A 19,575-nucleotide genomic window follows, 5' to 3' on the forward strand; every position below is an offset into this window, starting at 1 on the left:
GAGAGAGAGAGAGAGAGAGAGAGAGAGAGAGAGAGAGAGAGAGAGAGAGAGAGAAATATAACAGGCACACACAGAAACACACACAGAAAAACAGGTTAATACCCCCAGGATTCCCAATCATCCTTGACAGAAAAGGGATTGAGAATTTGACAAACAATGTGCATAAAATCTTCCTTAACCTAGAAAACACTCAGAGGATTGGGGAAAAAATCAACTCCGAAGAACTGAGGGTTTAAAAGTAAACCGTAAGGAAGGAGAAATGAAACCATGCTTAGCAGACACACCAGGCTGCAGGAGCTAGAGCCAGCCCAGAGCCAGCTCTGCTTACAGAGGAACCGCTACCCAACAGCCTAGGGAAGAGTGTCAGGAGAAGGGGATTGCTCTTCTAAATAATAACAGATTGGGAAAATACTTCACTGTAGTCAGACAACAAATGAAGTTGTTAGACAACAACCTTCTCTAACTGGAGAGACGCAGAACAAGCGCTCTGGGGCAACTGCTCTCCACCCAGCCTTCCACCTTGCCAGAGGAGGTTAGAAAGAGAAAGCTGAAAGACATCCATCCTGGAACTGAACCTAGATAATGAGCATTGTAGACATTTGTAGGGAGATGGCTCCTATTTCGTAAGTCTGAAGAAGAGGGACCTGCACGGAAGTCAGGCTGAAGTCAACAGTATTTCAAGTTTATTTGCTTTTAAGCTCTGCAAACACGAGGGAGCATGGGCCTTGTCAGCCACTCGCACAGTCTGAATCCTCACTCATCTCCCAGCAATGATGAGACATCACCCTGTGGCATAACTCAACCTCAAGACAGCTTGTGGGACACAGTGGCCAGTCTTAAAGCACCAGGTGCCTAAAGACATCAGGTGCCCCGATCTTCAGTTTTAGGCTGTGGACACTCATCTTTTGCTTAAAGGTTCCCATAGAATGTCTGTGCAAAGGTTTTCTAGGTCAAAGTGGGCTTTATGGAATAAGCTGACTCTTTTTATTAGAACAAATGAGATGCTGAAAATATTCTTCTACCTTGGCACTAACTCTAAGGAGCTATGAGTGGAAGGGGACAGAGGAGAGCCTTGCAAAAGATGCCTCTCTGACTGCATGAGTAAACAGCAAGTCACCTAGGGACATTTCAAGCATCTGTGGTAGAACAGGAAAAGGGCTGTTGGGATGTTATCTCACTCAACTAGGGTACTTCTGTTAACCACAAAAGGTCAAACAATTGCTAACCTAGCGTCAGAATTTGGTATTCTGCCAAATTAAAATAACGAAACAGAAAATAATAATAACAGGAGATCTTAGTAGCCACTCTCATGGACCCTGCCCTTAGCCAGGCACTAAGCTGAGAGACCTGCATATATTAACATATCTAATCTTCCCAAGAGACCCATACATACTCAAGGGAATATCAACTTAGTTACCCCTGAGAAATTGAACCCTTGTTGAAGTTGGTAAAATAGATGCTTCAATCCCCCAACTCCTGCCACAGAAGCTCATGTTGAAGGCTCCAGAGGTAGTAGGACATTTGTTTAAAAACAACAACAAAGAAGTTAAGCCATTAGAAGACTGTCCTTGAAGGTCCCTGGGACCCTTGGACCCTGGGACCCTGGGACCCTGACCCTTCCTAGGGTCTTTCTTTCATTTTCTAGTGATACCAAGGTAAGAAATTTTCTTTTAACATATTTTCTCCAACATGGAATGCTGCTTTGCATTAGGCCCAAAGTCAGTGGGGCCTGATTATGGACTGAATCCTTTGAAACTGTAGATTCAAACCTTTCTTCTTTTATTGGTGACTACCTCAGGTGTTTTGTCACAGTAAGAGGAAGCTGACACATCTGGGAGAGAGGCAAGTGACAGCTTCAAAAAGGTATCTGTGAAGTCACAGATGTTGTGACACAGAGTGTTGTCCCGTACAGGGTTGGAACAATATGTGAAGAAAACACAGAAGGACCCTTGTCTGCATTTTGCTGAAGCATCCTTGTTTGTAAGTTGCCATGGGCACTGATTTGCACACAGAGAAAGGTAAGACACGGAAGGACTAGGAGTAAGAAGAGGACATAGGATTAATAGTGAGAAGAGCTGGCTGCAGCTAAAATTCTACCATCAACTTGAAGAAAGTAATCTGTACTCATTAGAGAGCAGAAAACCTAAGTGGAAACAAAACGGGCCGGTCCTTCTTAGAAATCACGATCATTACAAATCATGATCATTACGGCTGTTGCTTCCTGGTACTCATCTAATGCCAGTTCCTAGTAGCTGAAATAATAAGGGGTTTGAAACACACAGCAAAGTGAGAATAGGAACTGGTAGCTTATGCCATTATTTCCGGGAAGGCCACGTCAGATATCTAGAAGGAAGAAATGGCCACTGGAAACATCGAGATTCTGGAGCTGTGTCTTTTGACTTATCAGACATTTTGCATGTGTATGTGTGTGTTTACATGTGTGCATGAGCACATGCACATGGAAAAGCCAAGGAACAATACATGGTCCCTCAGTAGTAACCCACCCTATTTTGTGAGACAGAGTCTCTCACGGGGACCTGGGGTGGCTGTCAATTGAGACCCAAGGACCCTTCTGTGCCACTGTGCCACCACACGTGGCTTTTCACAAGGATGGAGAGGTCCTCATGGTGCTTGTATGGCTAGCTAAAACCAAGGGAACCATGACCCTGGCCCCTTCTTGCCTGTTTTAAATTGAGCTGTTTGGAACTGAATGGGGTATATGATCCAGCACTATTTTAAAGCCATCAAATCAGGCAGCCTGGGACCAACCAGCTTGTCACATGCTTTCATCACTGCTAAGTGAGAGTCAGGGAAGCAAGGTAGTAGTGTCACAGCATCCCAGTCCTGACCTTCTGACGCCTGCCCCAATATCCAGGAGAAGCCACGGTCTTTCATCCCCCCTGAAACCACTGCCCTGGTCTAAAGCCACCTGCCTTTTTAAAGGCAAGCCCCCGAGGTCACCTTAATCCAGTAACTCACAGTCATTTATTTGGCCTTACTGTCAGGGAGAATTTTTCATCGGTAAGAAATGGCATTGTTAGGTGGTGTTAAGTCAATTTATACTGCAGAGAAAAGAGATTTCAAGTGTCTAGGGTTAATATTTGTGATATTTACCCAGGGCAGACTCAGAGTTAGAATATTTTAAAAATGTTTTTGCAAGTCATTTACAGGTGGATGTCCTTTCCCACAAGGTTGTCACATGTGAACCAAACATTTTCTGACTGAACTTACTTTTTTTCTTCAGATGAAGAAGGTTTCTTGGGAACACATTTTACCCCATGCCAACAGCACTCACTGGGCAGGGAGCGAAACTAAACTAAGGCCTGGTGAGAGAAGGCAATGCAGACGACAGATCTTAGTCTTTTGTTTCTCACAAGTTCAAAGGCGGCCTGCATATTGATTTTCAGATGTGAGTATACACAGTTCATCTTCTGGATAATCCCCATGTGCCTTCCTCCCATAAACAAATACAATTTATGAGATGGGGAAAACAAAAGAGATGAAGCTCTATCGATAACCAATCTCCCTTCCCCCACCCCAGCCACAATCGTTAGCCTAGCACCCCACTGCACTCCCTCGATTAAGCAGACATTTCTGCCAGGCCGATTCTGTCGTCCTCCACAAGACGTAAATCTTCCAGTATATTTGCCCACAGAAAAAAAATCTCTTTACAAATTAATATGATTGGAAAGGGACCATGAAATTGTCCATAAATTACGGTATGCATATCTGACTTCATATTGAGTTCCTTTTTTTGGTTTGGTTTTTTTTGTGTGTGCATGTGTATGTGTTCCTGCTTGTGTGTGCATGCATACATGTACACGTGGAGAGCAGAGGTCAAAATCAGGTGTCTTGTTCAATACTCTCCATTTTCTTTTTTGAGACACGGTCTCTCACTGGACTTAGAGGTCACTAATTTGGCTACCCTAGCTAGCCAGAGAACCTCTAAGATAGTCTTGTCTCTCTCTCCCAGTGCTGGAATTACAGACACAAGCCACCATGCCTGACTTGTTATATGGATGTCTGGGTCCTCATGGCAGTATTACATTTTATTGACTGACTCCCCACCCTCCAATACTTTAAATCTCTAAAAGACTTCTTATTTCCTAAATGCTAACACCTTTCAGGCAGTGACTTAACATTAGCTTCAAGTTAGAGCTCTTAATGCAATACCATGACAGATACACAACATACAACAAGCATCTGCAGCGTGTCCTGAGGTCGGACAACAACGGCTGAAACGAAGGCAAGACAGCTGGTGTCGCCTGTATCAATTTTGGTCACTAGAAGTTTGGGTTTCTAAATGAAAATGGCCAGAGAGCCACAGAGGAATCACATTTAGAAGCAGCAAGCCCCAGGATCCCACAGGCCTCCAGCTGAGACAAGTGTCTGGCTTCTCCACAGAAGGAGCCTTCCCTCAGCCCTCCCTGTGCATCCCGCTCCGCTCCTGACCCACTTTCTCTAGTCTGCACACAGTTCAGCGCACAAGGCGTTCTCGCAGCCTTTGTCCTGGGCCTCTTATTCTCACTAGCAAGAGCTTATTCCTTATTAATTTTTCTGGTCCTCAATTAACCACACTGATGCATGCTTAAGGATCCGTACATCAGCTGCTGTATATTTAACTGCGGCATGCGCTTATAAGAAGAGAATTTTAAAGATTTTGACATTTTTATTAGTTTTGTGTGTGTGTGTGTGTGTGTGTGTGTGTAGGAAGGAGGCATGTGCACAAGTGCCGGTGCCCTTAGAGGCCAGAGACATCAGCTCTCCCTACAACTGTCATTAAAGATAGTTGTGAGCCACCTGAAGTGGGTGCTAGGAACTCAACTCAGGTCCCCTGGAAGAGCAGTACACATTCTTACCCTCTGAGCCACCTCTCTATCCCCGTAACAGTATATTGTAAATATCACTCCACTAAGCAGTTCTTCCCAAGTCAAGTACAGTATTCTTAATAATATAGGCACAATATTAGATATTGACTTTCTTCAGTCAATATCTAATGAGTCCCTCCTCCTTGTGTTAGAACTATTCAATGACTCAAGATAAGGAAGTGAGTGAAAAGATAAAAATCCCAGCGCAAAGAGAGTTGACACCCAGTACTTTCCAAGACTCACAAAAACCCAAGCAGCTGCGTGAAATCACAAGATATCGTCAACTTAAGCTCCAGGACAGCAGGTCTCTTCGCACTGCACTATGTGATATATTCCAAGCTGGATGCACCACCACTTGAGCAGGAAGCTGGATGATACAGAAAGCTAAGGTTTGTACTGAGAGAAACTTTTCAACTAAGACTGAGTGACGACAGCTACTGCTTCCTTTCTTCTAAGGCTCACACCTTCTTGCTTCTTTCTCATGCACACGCTTGCTTCTGCAAAGCCTCGATGCTTCAGAGAAGAGGTCCTGGGTAGTTCTAGGTCTGGGCGAAAGAGGGCTTATTTCATGTGACTCTGAAGTGCATTCCTGGCACTTGAAGAAGGGACAGATTTAAATCAGATGTTCTGACTGAGGACATTCAATATGTGCAAGTATTTATATTTTCCATACGACATGCAAGTGTTTTCCTCTCCTTTGGTGTGTACAAATATGTGTGTGTATATGTGTGTGTGAGAGAGTGCATGTGTGTGTATGTGTGTATGAGTATGTATATGTGTGTCTGTGTGTATGTGTGTGTATGTGTGTGAGTGTATGTATGTGTGTTGCAGGAGATATTTAAAACGGCAGTACCTGATCTGTCTTGTGGTACTGAGCCCCCATGGGTTCTACTAGCCCAGGCCTGAGGCCACAAGCAGCAGTGGTGTGCCACTCTGCTCAGGCTCCCCAGTCAGGTGGGCAGAAACACTGGCCCTGCCACCCTCAAGACATCAGCGTGGACGATAGCTCTGCCAATCATCCACGCTGTCTCCACAAGGCTGGGCTGATCCCAGACAATCCTGCCATCCACACAGTACCTGGTAGAAAATAAGACTATAATGGTTAAAGATTATCCAATAGCTTTATATATTTGGTAATGCTCAATAACAAGATGCCCACATACCTGGAGGTGTTTCCCAATTAACTAACCCAGTTATAAGTTGTTACCAAGGACTGCTCTCCATACATGTGTGGCTCTCTATCCTCTTACATTTCTCTCCCTTTGTTCCTCCTATTCCTTCCCCTCTTCCTCTCCTTACTCCTCCCACCTCAGCTCCTCCCAACTTGCGGGGAAAATTTCCCGCTACATAGGTGTATGAGAGTGCATTTGTGTATATGTGAGTGTGTGAGTATGTGTGTGATTGTGTGTATGAATATGTGTGTGATTGTGTGTATGTGTACATGTGTGAGTGTATGTGTGTGTATGAGTGTGTGTGAGTGTGAGCATTTGTGAGTGTGTGTATGTGTTTGTGAGTATGTGAGTATGTGTGTGAGAGTGTGTGTATGTGTGTATGAGTGTGTGTATGTATGTGAGAGTTGTGTATGTGTATATGTGTGTGGGTGTGTATATGTATTTAAGTGTGTGCATGTGTGTGTACATATGTGTATGTGTGTGAGTGTGTGTGTGAGTATGTGTGTGTGAGAGTATGCATGTGTGTGCATGAGAACCTGTGCTCAGCGACTGATGTCCATTGACTTACTCTGTCTCTCCATCTTAATTTTAAGGCAAGATCTTTTATTATCTACAGCTCACAGATCTGGCTATGCTGGCTGGCCAGAAAGTCTCAAGGATCAGCCCGATTCTCTCTCCAGCACTGGTAGTATGGGTATGGACCTCCATGCCTCGATTTTCGTTGAGTTCTGTGGAATTGAACTTGGATCCTCACACTTGCACAGCAGGCGTGTTACCAAGTGTGCCATCTCCTCAGCCCCAGAAGTGTTTCCCAAATGTTAGCATTCTGTCCAAATAAATCCACAATTATGTGTGCTTATTTCCTTGTCAAATGGGAGCTGCTTTTAATTCATTCTCTTTCTGGGGAGCAGATCTGTTGAACCACTTGAAAATTAAAACTAAGGGTTTTTTTTTAAAAAATTATTATCATTTAAAGAGATACTGTTTGTTTTCGAGCACAGCATCAACTAGAACAAAGTCAACAAATGTACCCATTCTCAAGCATGCTCCTGGAAGTGTGTAGCATGTCCACATATCTACAAACACTTGACAAGATCTGGTCATGTTAGGAAAAGCCCCTCGGATCAATAAAATTGAAGTGCCAAAATATTTTGAAAAGGAAGAGTGGTGATGCACCTGATAAAGTAACAAGGTATTTCTAATTTTAATTAAGGGAAACACGCAAAAAAAAATGTTCCCCATTTGACAATATATAGAAGACACAAAAACTTGACTTAGATGACTTTACAAAAAAATGAAAAGGGTATTAAGTAGTTTTACTGCAAGTTTCTTAACATGTACACATACACACACACCTCCACAGAATTAGTGGCTCTACTGAAGTTTATAGGCTTAAAATGAGTTATTTTTGTGTAAACTGTACTTGTTGATAGATGGGCAAATTACTGTAAGGCAGAAGACAGCACACTTAACAATTTATTCTGCTATTCAATCGATGTGAGCATCCCACCTCTGAAAAAAAGGGAGGAAAAATTTCCATAAAAATTATAATGGAAATATCTTCCATCTTAAGGTACCAGAAGTTCCGAATTAGCAAGCCTGTTAATTTCTACTCTATATTAGAGAAGTAAGTTGAATCTCAAAGGGGAAAGAGGCCTGGAGATGCTTCAAGCCATTACCTATTATTTAATAGTGCTTCAATCAGATGAATTTTCTTGCCAGCAAGGGATCTTAAAATAGCAAGTTTTGAAAAACAACTCTTGTGAGTTTTTCAACCAAAAAAAAAAAAAATACTTTGGAGATAGTTCAGAGAGAAAGGAAGATAAAGGAATTAGTACCCTTTAGATTGAAAAGCAGGTCTTTGCTTGTAAAATCTATGTCTTATTTCCCAGGATGTTGAAATGGAGCCAGCCAAATTGTATGTTGCAGGCTATGGCAAGGGCCATACCTGGGAGGACACCAATAGTCTTGACTCAGATGCCAGCCCATCAGCCCTGTCTTCCCATCACCCCCTCAGCGTCCCTTTATCTTCACTTCTGTCTAAAGCTGAGAACCTCATCGCTACAGCTGCAAAGATCCCACAGGCCCAGCCTTCAGTTCTTTCCTGAACTTCACCTCCAAACAAATGTTCCTAAAAGCTATTTGAGGCATCTTGAAACTGCCTTTTCTTAACAAAGAATGTCCAAAAAATTATCTAATCAGACCCCAATGTTCCCAGGATCTGGGCCTAGCCTAACCTTTCTAGCTGTAGGTTCTAACCCCTCCTTCCTCCTCACACCCAGTGATAGGATAGACTTGGCAGTATCCCATGGGGGGACTGAGCACTACCAACAAGTGAGAAACAAGGTGTCTATTAACTCAGGTCTCTACTTTCCTCAAACGGCTAAAGGTAAACCGAATGCATTCCGTCATGGAAAAGATGCCCCGATGAAGGGACACGTTCCACTATCCACAAAAATATCACCTCCATCCATGATTAATGTGGCTAACCACACTCAATTAAGAGTAATGAAAGCATCTATACAATAAAAGCCAAGTCGGAAAGTGTTAAAATGCCATGCAGTGTTCGCAGCACTTAAGAGACACTTTATTTGAACATATGGCAAGGTATAGCTATTTTACAGGCAGAAAATCATTTTTCTACTGTACTTTCCTTCTGTAAAATATCAATCAAAGGTTTTAAAAGCTAAATGCTTAGCATGCTGAGGGCATCACACGTCTTAGTCACCCTCACCCTTACCGTGTTGTCTGCCTCTAGCCCATGTACATACATTGGCATTCTTTCTCGTCCCAGTTCACCAGTTGACTCTTGGGAATGTCTTCCCTTAATTCTTCCACTGACATCTGCAATTCTGACTGTCCTTTAAGGCCTAAGGCTCTTCTGTGACATCTTTGTCATCCCTACTTAACAGTTAGGCTTCTCCTATGTCCTGTGGATTCCTCCCTATCTCTTATGAGACCATTTTGTCTCATACAACTATTTACCTCATGGCAAATCACTTGATAGGTGCGTTGTGCTTTCTTTGAAGTAACTATAGGTACTATTTCAATTTTACAGGTAATAAACTAAGGTTAAATGAAATCAGATAACTTACTCAGAGCCCTACAACCTCAGGCCTTCCTAAGGAACTGTGTACATACACAGAGGAGAAATCATGGCTCATAGAATGTTCTGTAAGAAGAATGGCAAGGGGTTCAAATCCAGGGGTGCCTAATTGTGACTCTGCCCTCTTCACAGAATGCTTTAGGACTTGAGTCTTACTTCCCTACCCTTTAGTTAAGTTCTTGAAGTCGAGCTATACTTTGAGTATTTGTGGTCTTCCTACCTTCTCTTCTCAGCCTAGAGAGTCTGTGTGACTTTAAGACCCAGGCTAACGCTGCTAACAACGGCACCTTGTCCTTTCCCACACGAGTGTGGTGCAGGTCTCATTCAATCTCCGGATTTCTGAGGAACATTCTCAGCTCTGATGAGACTTCTGCTCATGCGGGCACTAAGTCATTCTCACCAGCAAAACTCCCGAAGTTACAGAATTTGGGACTGCCTTCCCATATGCTCTGCTAAACTGGGTTTCCGAGTTTGAACGACAAACTTTACAGTTTTCCCCAGTTGGCTTTCTAAAGGGCTCACCATCTAATGGTACTTCCCCATACCCTTCAGGATGGAAGAACTAAGGGCTCACCATCGAATGGTGCTCCGACTTCCCCATAGCCTTCAGGATAGAAGAGATATACCACAGGCACGTTTGTCAAGCAGCTTGACATAAACATCCAACCAAGGCTGTGGAGTGGAAATGAGAAGAGTCTATAAATGAATTAAACCAGGGCTGCCCAGAGGCCTAAGGCAGACAAAATTTACAAGAAGACGGTTCATCAAAGCAGGAATGTTTGCAAAGATTTAGGTACACAAGTCACTATGCAAAATCAAGGGCCAGCTAAATGTTCCGCACGGAGAGATTTCATAAACAGTAACGTGTCCAAACAACAGAAAGCTGCACAGTCATCAGCTACTGTTCCATCAAATGCATGACTGCAGCAAAACAGTGTTTTCTGGACATGGTGGGACAGTGGCACAGGTGAGCGCACACATGTGAACTCAGCGGCTACTGCATGCACAGGGCCTGCACAAGGTCTAGTGAGCCAGAGTTCAGGCATGGCTGACTAAGGAGTCATTGGAGCTGAAGGACGCTGGGGGAAGGTCAGTTTTCCTCCAGAGTATAGCCTTTCATGTTTGTCCTTGTCCCAATGGATGGCCATACACTCTCGTGCGCATAAGGGTAACACTGGTGGACGCAGTGGGTTTAAAAGGAGTACATGAAGTTTAAGGGTGGTGTGGTGACGGAGTTATGGGAGTGGGGATGAAGGTGATCAAAACACATTATACTGATGCATCAGAGCCTCCAAAGCCAAGTTAGAATGATGTATTAGGTGTCACCCACTAACACGTGCAACAGCTCCAAGAGATCGTGATAAGGAGCAAAAGCCAAACCTGCAAAGGCAACGCAATTCAATTAAATCTTTAAAATGAAGAAGAAATGTAAAACAGGTAAAGTGCTTGAGGAATAACATGAAGCATGTTAGTGGTCATGACAGTGGTCTACGCTGACTGTATCCACATTCGAGTCCTGGTTCCAAGACTATACTGAAGGTTTCCCTCATGTTAGAAGGGAAGAAAGCAAGATGTCTACCTATGTCTTATCACCTCCTGTGAATCAACAGCTACATCACATATAACAATCTATACATTATAAAAGCAAATGAATAATATTAATGGCATTAGCTCTTTAAGTCACATGATCTCCCTTTAAATTGAAGAGGACTTGTGTAGTCAAGTGAGGGTACAGATATCTCAGGCTCAATCTTAACACCTTGAGAACTGAATCTTATTCTAAAGGAAACCTACAGATGGTCTCCTCCACTCGAGTAGGAGCTTCTGCAGGTCTACGTACCACACAAAGCCTGGACAAAACTAACCACATGAATAGCACACAGTGAGAGCATTAACACCCTCCCCCACACCAACATTAAAGCCAACAATGAATCTGTGAACACAGGAAAGGGCACATCTACCAATTCACAGAGTATAATGAATAAGCCCAACAAAATACATTTTTTGTTGGCAGTAATGGGGTAAACTAATGGTTTAGTTAAGCAGGGGGGGCGGGGGACTGTTTTTCTTAACATACTAATGCTCCTGTACGGAAAGAACAGGAGAGAGAGCACAGGACAGCTATTTAAGCCTGAATTGCTTATTCTAAATAAGGCACTAGCGAAAATACAGTGTTCACTTTCCTACAATCCCTTTCTCATAGATAATCTCTGTGAAAGGGACTATCTAATAATTTGTCTCACTAGGCTTAACTTTTCTCCACTCATTCGTTAATATAGCCATGAGAATTGCTGATAGTTTATGATCCAGTATTGCTTGGGATTGAGAATGACAGGAAGATGAACTAGAAATGGTATTTTTGCTGCTTATATTATTTTTCTGTCTCTCTCTCTGTCTCTCTCTCTCTCTGTCTCTCTCTCTCTCTGTGTCTCTCTCTCTCTGTCTCTCTCTCTGTCTCTCTCTCTGTCTCTGTCTCTCTCTGTCTCTCTGTCTCTCTCTCTCTCTCCACACCCCCCTCCCCGAGCACAAGGCCATTATGAGCTCCCTGATGTATGTGCTGGGAACAGAATCACAGATCCCTGGAAAAGCTGCAAGCACTGTCTCCAGCCTTGTGGATTTTATTTTTAAACAAATAGGCTGAGAAACAAATGGTTCCACAATTAATGTTTTCGCCACTTTTCTTCATATGGAGAGCAGCGTTTATAAGTCAGTACACATTGCAAAATCCATTCCTCCAGGCTGCATGCACGTCTACGCCCTTTCTCGGCTTCTCATGATTATCAGTAACCCAGTAAGAACTAACAGTGAGTTAGAAATGGAAAAGACAAGAAGATCAGAAAAGCATTGTTTAAAAATAGTCAAGTCTTATGAAACCTCTGCCCAAATTGCTAATATATGTTAAGTTAGTAACTGGAGACTTCTTCTCTTCCAGCTTGTTTAGAACTCAACCTCCTAACTAACTTGGGTCCATGTTGCTTTCTGTTGAGTGATCGTATTTCACCCTTAGACCTCCTGCACTGACCTCAGTTCCCCTCTCCAGCCAGGGTCTTTCTAAGGGACTGGGTATGTTCTCTTGGTCTTGAAAATTTCTTTCAGTCAATACTTTGACCAACTACATGCTAAGAGATCTTCAAGCACACTGTGTGTGTGTGTGTATATATGTGTGTGTGTGTGTGTGTGTGTGTGAAACCCTCCCCTGGTTCCTTAGAAAACTGTCAAAACCATACTTTAAAGATAATAATTTAAATAATTATTTTACCAAATAATAATGCTCTCTTTCCTTCACTGTTGTCCTCCACTGGACCAAGGCTTCCTTTATGGAAAAAGGGGACTGATCCATGCATATGTTCAGTAAATATCCAAAGGGAGATAGAAAAAGAAGGAAGGAATGGGCAGGTCGATTCCTATACATATGCTCCTTGAACACTCAGGTGAGTATTTCTGTGTCAACCGCATGGGAAAGCGCCCAGCAGACACTCTGAATACATTTCAGACTTGGAGCCTTATCTTCTCATTGTGGTATAATCTAGGAGCCTAAGAATCTTTCCAGAAAACCTTAAAGGATACTCTTGATACACCACAAGCCGTCCTGGCAGATCCTGCAAGGCCCTTGAATAGACACAAACTAACCACTCCTTTGTAAGAGTGCCTAGCACACCCTATTTAAATTGTTTGATCTGCGAGCCTAATTTACCTGAGGAAAGGGGGAAGCCTTAGAGACTTAAGGACCTCTTACCACTGACATCTACTGCCAGGTTTTCTCCTTTTTCACGTAGAGACTACACACCTTCAAATACCAATTTTAAGCAAAGGAGCTGTTTTTGGTGACAGAGACGTTAAGACACAGGAGGCGGCTAAAGCTTCTTTTCTCATTTCAAAAGGATCTTCTCACTGCCGGCAGTAGCACTGTGCTCTCCCTCTGACCTTTGTGGACTTGTGTGTAGCTCACATTAAGAAGTATTAAAAACAGCCATGACCTGCCCTGTTTATTCAAAGTTAAGCATTAACGAGGCTGAGTCCTCTAACCTGCCGCCATCTTTCTCCAGGCAAGAAATGCCTATGTAAATATCCTAATGTAAACATCACAGCTTTTCCTAGGGGGATGAGAAGATCAGCTGACCACTAGGAGGAGAGAAGGAAGTCTTGGCTGTTTGGAACTGTACCATGGAACTTGATTCGAGGCTGACTGTGTACTTGATCAGCACTGGTGTTGTCTAATAGACGGGCAATGAGGCACATACCCCTGTATTTGTTCATCGTGGCTTCAAGCAGTCTGAGAGTTAGGAAATAGGGCAGGAATCTTTTCACAGCACAGAGAAGATGGGGGAATCATATCATGGAACTCTCTTTGTTCAGGGCTTGCCTGTTTACCTGTTTAGTCTTTGGTGTTTTGTCTTTTGTTTGTTTTGTTGTTTTTTATTGTTTTTGTTTTGTTTTGTTTTGTTTTGTTGTTTTTGCATGGAACAGCTATGTTAGTTACCAAGAGAGGGTGGGATTCTGTTCTGAGAAGACAGAATGCTGACTATATTAACTTGGGCACAAGGAGGGACCAAGAGCTTCATTAAAGCTCCTCTTGGATCCTGCTTTCTGGACACTGAATTGCACAACTTGCCATGAGGCCCAATACTGCAGAAGAAATCAAATAGAGAAAGAAAGAAAGAAAGAAAGAAAGAAAGAAAGAAAGAAAGAAGGAAGGAAGGAAGGAAGGAAGGAAGGAAGGAAGGAAGGAAGGAAGGAAGGAAGGAAGGAAGGAAGGAAGGTGAGGGATTTTTTACCCTCAAAGTCAGATTTTCTGTAAAACAAACAAACAAACAAATGGCCCTCTCTCATCAATTTACCTAAGCTGATGTGTGGCTGAGGGGACAAGACTAAAATCCCAAACTCAGCCAGCTGCCTGTGGAACAGAGTGAAGGTGGACACAGGCTGCCTTCTCCAGATCCGCAAAGAGAGAAAGCAGAGGACACCTTTTTGTTCTGCAAATGCACAACATGGAGAACAGAGGACTGCTTGTTTCCAGGACAGCCTGAGATGTACACACGGCAAAGCTGCATGCATTCAGGTTTCTGCCTCTGCGCTGTTTAGGAGAACGGGCTTTGGAGTTTTACCACCTTTGCATTCCAGTTTAACCAGTCTGGAGCTGCAGAAGCTCAGACAAGCAATTCTGATGTTTTAAACTGTGTGCTCATTTCAGAAATAAGCACAGATTCGTTAAGTAACAGAAATTTTATGGGGATGGGAGAGGAAAGAACACTTTACTGGAAGTTTTTAGTGTCAACCTTTACAGATGCCACCATTTGCCCGTGTGCATATTTATATAAAATAGGGGCTGGAGAGATGGTTCAGCAATTAAAGGCACCGATTGCTCTTCCAGAGGTCCTGAGTTCAATTCCCAGCAATCACGTGGTGGTTCACAACCACCTGTAACAGGATCTGATGCCCTCTTCTGGTTCTGATGTGTCTGAAGATAATAGCTACAGTGTACTGATATGCTATGTATATAACACACACACACACACACACATATCTATATCCATCCCAAGGTAGGAGAAATGGCTCAATGTCTAGGGGAGCTTGCTGTGAAAGAAGAAGGGAGACCAGAGTTGGAATCACCAACACCTATATAAAAAACTGGGTGTGGCTAGACAGGTCTGTAATCCCAGCATTGTGGTTGAAAGACATACAGGAGGATGGCTGGGGCTTGCTGGCCACCAGTCTGGTCCAGGTTCGCTGAGAGATGCTGTCTCAAGGCGCTAAGGCAGAAAGTGACAGAGCAGGACACTGGACAGCCTCTTTGACCTTGGAACATGCTTGCACATGCACACAAGCACACTGATATACTCTGTGATATTTGAAACAAACTGCTCCCTAATGTGCAGCTTGTGACTGACTAAGGAGAGGTGGATTTTAATGGGATAACATGGGAGTGCCATGCTTTGGGAACACGGTTCCTGGGGTGGCCCAGATAATACACTGGAAAAAGCTGTTCATAAACCAAGATCTTCCTTTATTTTCTCTTGAAGTAAATAGAAAGTGAGGGAGACTGCAAACATTATAGGGAAGGACAGATGCCAATTCCAGTAGCTACAACCCCTGGATTACCCACCCCAGTCTTCTAAGTATGCCAGAGTGGAGAAGTGCAATGGGCACCATCAGGAGAGAGAGGCAGGTTGGGAGATGCTCTGGCCTCCACAAACTTCCCAGCTCTAGAACTAAGTGAATCTACCATTCCTTGTGAGGTCTCTTATTGATTTTCTGTGTTATTAATATTTATGTTTGGCTGCTAAATGAACTCTACTGAAGCCCTGGCATTTCTTTGGGGCATACTTAGAAAACTAGGGTGTGTGACCCATGGCTTGTCCTACTCTGTGGGGGCAGGGATTGTGTCCACTGGAATGGGCACCTCCTCCTATTCATTATATCAATATATATTCCTTCTGTAAAACCAAAAAGGAAAAAATTCCATCTTTATAACTCGATAACCTTTAGTTCTATCCATGTTTAAAAGCAAAATAGCATGCAAATAAATGTAAAAAGTAAAAGTTTTATAAATTTGAATAAAGGACACACATTTTTTTAATAGTAGGAAGAATCTTCTAGATTGTAATCAATTTTTTAAAGTTGAAACGTCAGAATTGACATTTCAAGGGAAAACATCTAAGAATGTGGCCTGAGACTCATTTATAAGGCTTTGCTTCATGTCTATGTTCTGTGTGAATAATGTTTATTAAGCTTGCATATTTAAGTGGAAGTATAAAAAAAAAAGAAAAAGTAAAAAAAATCCGTGTCTGAATGCCAACATGTTTTCAAGAACAAATGCAAGCTTGTTTTAAGGATCCTTGCACATTCTCTGCCTCTGCTTTTGCCCACAGTGGTCTTGAGAACATGACTGCTCAGCTGGCACACGTAAGTGTGTAAGGGACCCATTGTCTCAGCTGTGTCTCGTTGACCAGAGAACTCCTGAGATAGGCTTAGTAGGGGACAAGCTGCACAGTGACTCTGCAAACCCCTGTTTCCATGCTGTAGGCCCAGCCAGGGATGTACAAAAGCCACTCGGCTGGCATAGCTTGGAACCACCACAGGGCCAGATCCTTCAGGACACCCAGGTCTAGACGGTTCAATGACTTCTTCAAGTCACCCAGGAAAGGAAGATGGGGGTTTGGTGAGCTCTCCACCTGTTCCCATGTTCTCAGAATCTCTCCGCGCAGGTATGTTAGCAGACAAAGCAGACAAAATGCCCTGCAAACAGTGGCTTGTGTGTTGAACAGATGCCTTCTCCCACAGAGATCTCACTATCTTAAGAGGGGAGTACACGTAGAATTTCTCAGGTCTACTCAGCTACAGAAAGCTCGCTCTCTTTCCCTCCCCTCCCCCTCCCTCTCTCCCTCCCCCCTTCTCTGTGTGTATGTATGTGTTTTGTTGTTTTTTTGGTTTTTGTTTTTTGTTTTAATTTATTTATTTCATGTATGTGAGTACACTGTCGCTGTCTTCAGACACACCAGAAGAGGGCATCTGATCCCACTATGGATGGTTGCGACCGACCCACCATGTGGTTGCTGAGAATTGAGTCCTTCTCTGCATCTGTGCAACTGGGCCGGGTATCTTGCTTATTTTGGGAAACTTCGAAACCATGGCCATCAAAACACAGAGGGCTGTAATTCAAAAGTCAGGAAGTCTATAATACAATTAAAGAAAAAGAAAATTTTGATCTTTTGGCTCCAGCTAGGTGAGAGCAAAAGGGAAAGGAAAGGCCTGACTTGTGAAAGAAACAGATCCCTGAACCAGAGCTATGAACGTCCGCTCCAAATGTTTGAGAGAAATATGAGAGAGAAGCATCTGGAATTCTGAAAAAGTTCTCACATAAGCCAATACAAGCTAAATTAACTGTCCTCAAGCTCACCCGCCAGACTTTCTCACTACTTTTTGAAGACACACACACACACACACACACACACACACACACAATGTCGCTCATGGGAGGAGGGTCAAGGGAACAGACTGAGATTTTTAAAACACTTTGGGAACCTAAGAATAAAGACGGACTAGCCAGGCCATGGTGGCACACGCCTTTAGCAGACCAATTGCTATGAGTTCCAGGCCAGCCTGGTCTACAGATCCAGTTCCAGGACATCCTGGGCTACACAGAGAAACCCTGTCTCCAAAAACAAGCAAACAAAAGATAGACTTTGCTAGAGTCTGACTGAAAAATGGAAGTTAGCAAAGATGGTTTGGGGGGTCTCATGGAAGAAATTTGATTATGGATTATATGTTAGATATAGCCAAGATACTATTGCTGATGAGAATGAGGTTACATATATATATATATGTGTGTGTGTGTGTGTGTGTGTGTGTGTGTGTGTGTATGTTTCATGTGTGTGGATAGGTGTGTGCCTGGGTGTACATAAATGCGCCGAATGCCTGCAAGAGCCTGCTGAGGCAATTATGAGCCACCATTGTGGACAGATACTAGGAATTGAACCTGGGTCTTCTTCAAGAGCAGTGTGCCCGTCCAAGCCATCTCTCCAGCCCCAGAAGTCGCCACCTTTTAAAGAAGCAATCTGCAGTACACAGGGTGAAGTGGTGCAGTGTCCTTTTGTTTTAATGAAAACAAGGAGGAACAAGTTGAGAATGCCTTAATACCTACTGAATCCTAGCGGTGGCACATAGGGGACACTGAACCACTCCAAGCTTCTGAATATGTGACATTTTCATGATTTTAAAAATATTTTGATAATAAACACAGAAAGATTTTCATCCTGATAAAAAGAACTACAAGGTAGCTAAAGTAGTTTGAAAATAAAATACTAGAGAAAGAGCCAAGTGCACAGCACTCGGACAGCCAGAGTCACACAGAGAAACCCTGTCTCAAAAAAACCAAGGAAGTGATAGAAGAAGACATCTGATATCCTCTTTTAACTTTTGCCAAAAATGTACACACATACACTCACACACACACCACATACCACACACACACACATCACACACCACATACATCACACACACATACCACAGAACATACACATACATACTACACATACACCATACACACATCACACATACACCACACACATACCACACACAGCCACACACCACACACATATACCACACACATACAACACACACATACACACCACACATACCACACATAAACCACATACACCTCACATATACACACCACACACACTCCATACACATACCACACACACACATACCACACACACACACCACACACACACATCACACATACACACCATACACACACCACACACACACCACACACACATACCACACACACACCACACATACCACACACACACACATGCCACACACACACCACACATACCACACACACACACACATGCCACACACACACACACACCACATACACATAATAGTGATGATGAAGATTATGATGGTAACAATATTAATAATGAAAGGCACAGGTGCCGTTGACAACTGAGTGTGTGCTGGGCTCACTCTGCTGTCTAAGATACTCTGTTCCTGGAGAAGGAAGTCTCTGCCTCAAGGCAGGGTGTGGAAACACTTGCAGCCAGCTTCGATGAACCCTGGTCCAGTCACCTTTGCGGATTTTGCTCCAAATGTTTTCCTTATAGTATACAATAGGACTTGGCTGTCCTGACTCTGATGTTTGGAATTGCATCCCTCCCCACCTCATCCCTCACTCGCACAGCAAGCTGCTGTGCCTCAGCACCTCCTTCATCTTACCCGGTGTTATAGTTCGTTGCTTTTGTGATCTTCAAGCTTAAATTCTGTTTTAGATTCTTAATTAATTAATTAATTAATTAACTGTTGGGGATCAAATCCAGAGCCTCATAAATGCTAAGCAAGCCTTGGATCACTAAGAAGCTCTGATGAATCCTACCACCTATAGTGCCTGAGACTGGGCTCTGCCCAAATCCAGCACTTTTATGTTGGCTTTAGTCAGACTGTGAACACCACTCAGTTCCCAAGCAGGTAAGCTTTGTATTTCGGTGTGCCTCTACCACTTGAAAACACCTCTCTACTTAGCTTCTACAAATGTAATGAATGTGCTGTTTACATCCTGTCCCAGATAATTAATGAAGACTGTAAAAAGAAAAAGACCAGCTGAACACAGATTCCCCACCTCCTCGAAGCCTAGTGTGCTGTCATTTATCATGGCGCTTTCCTTCCTTCAGGCAATTTTCAATCAATTTGACACATTCGACTTGATCCCAGTGCATTTCTGAGCTACATTTCCTGAGACCTGCTACCAGTTCTTCCATTGATGGCTGGGTGTGTTTTAAAATGATAATATAACCAGTGCCCTCTTTTTGTCTATTCTTTTATGAGTTTTTTCAAAGCACAAGATCAATTAATTTAGAGCAATCAAAGAAGCTATATAAATTGTGTTATCCATAGCTCATGGCTGCAATACCCCACACACGTTCAA

The 19,575-nt window shown here is 43.1% G+C and overlaps 1 protein-coding gene across 1 annotated transcript in view; it reads right to left on the minus strand.

Annotated features, from left to right (window-relative positions):
- The window catches only part of Maml3 (mastermind like transcriptional coactivator 3), a 422,065-nt gene that overhangs the window by 281,442 nt on the left and 121,048 nt on the right, over window positions 1-19,575 (minus strand). The gene's annotated exons all lie outside the window — the stretch shown is intronic.

The sequence above is a fragment of the Grammomys surdaster genome, unplaced genomic scaffold (genome assembly GCF_004785775.1).
Source record: "Grammomys surdaster isolate TR1022 unplaced genomic scaffold, NIH_TR_1.0 139, whole genome shotgun sequence".
NCBI classification, from domain to species: domain Eukaryota; kingdom Metazoa; phylum Chordata; class Mammalia; order Rodentia; family Muridae; genus Grammomys; species Grammomys surdaster.